The sequence below is a fragment of the Crocuta crocuta genome, unplaced genomic scaffold (genome assembly GCF_008692635.1).
Source record: "Crocuta crocuta isolate KB4526 unplaced genomic scaffold, BGI_CrCroc_1.0 scaffold506, whole genome shotgun sequence".
Taxonomy (NCBI): Eukaryota; Metazoa; Chordata; class Mammalia; order Carnivora; family Hyaenidae; genus Crocuta; species Crocuta crocuta.
The window spans coordinates 1,641,896-1,642,351 of record NW_027528991.1 but is presented as its reverse complement, the minus strand read 5'-3'; the positions used below and the strand labels follow the sequence as shown (position 1 = coordinate 1,642,351).

General features: G+C 72.4%; 1 long non-coding RNA gene across 1 annotated transcript in view; it reads left to right on the top strand.

The window, feature by feature from the left end:
• The first annotated feature begins 159 nt into the window (after positions 1-159).
• The window catches only part of LOC144226055 (uncharacterized), a 10,532-nt gene continuing 10,235 nt past the window's right edge, over positions 160-456 (top strand). The window contains exon 1 of the long non-coding RNA XR_013333517.1: positions 160-346. This is a non-coding gene — a long non-coding RNA (uncharacterized LOC144226055). The remainder of the gene's footprint in view (positions 347-456) is intronic.

The following is a 456-nucleotide window of genomic DNA, read 5'->3' as shown; positions in this document are numbered from 1 at the left end:
CCCGACGGGCCGTGACGGGGGCTTCCGCTCCGGCCTCACGTGCAGACGGGACGGTGGGGTCAGAGGCCCTGGGGCGGGAGGAGCGTGTGGGGAGCGGAGGGCGGGTGAGCAGGTTACTTCTCAGGTCCGGGTGGGGCTGGCGCGTGCGATGTGGGTGTGGAAACAGCACCAACGGGACTAAACAGCCACAGCGGGCGGCATGGGGGGGGGCAGAGGTGCTGGAGCCCCGGGCACCGGTGGGCCCTCCCCGCCCAGCACGACACCTAACGGCGTCCCGGCCGTCCTGGGCAAACAGCCCCCCAAAGAGCCAGATCCTCCGCGCCCCCATCACCCCCCTTACCTGAGGGTAAGCAGCGGCCCTCAGCTCCAGGTGGCCTCAGGGCCACGGACGGAGGCTGAGGGGGGTCCCGGCGGTCAGACTGCCCCCTCCCTGTCTGAGCGGGAACGGCCTCCGGG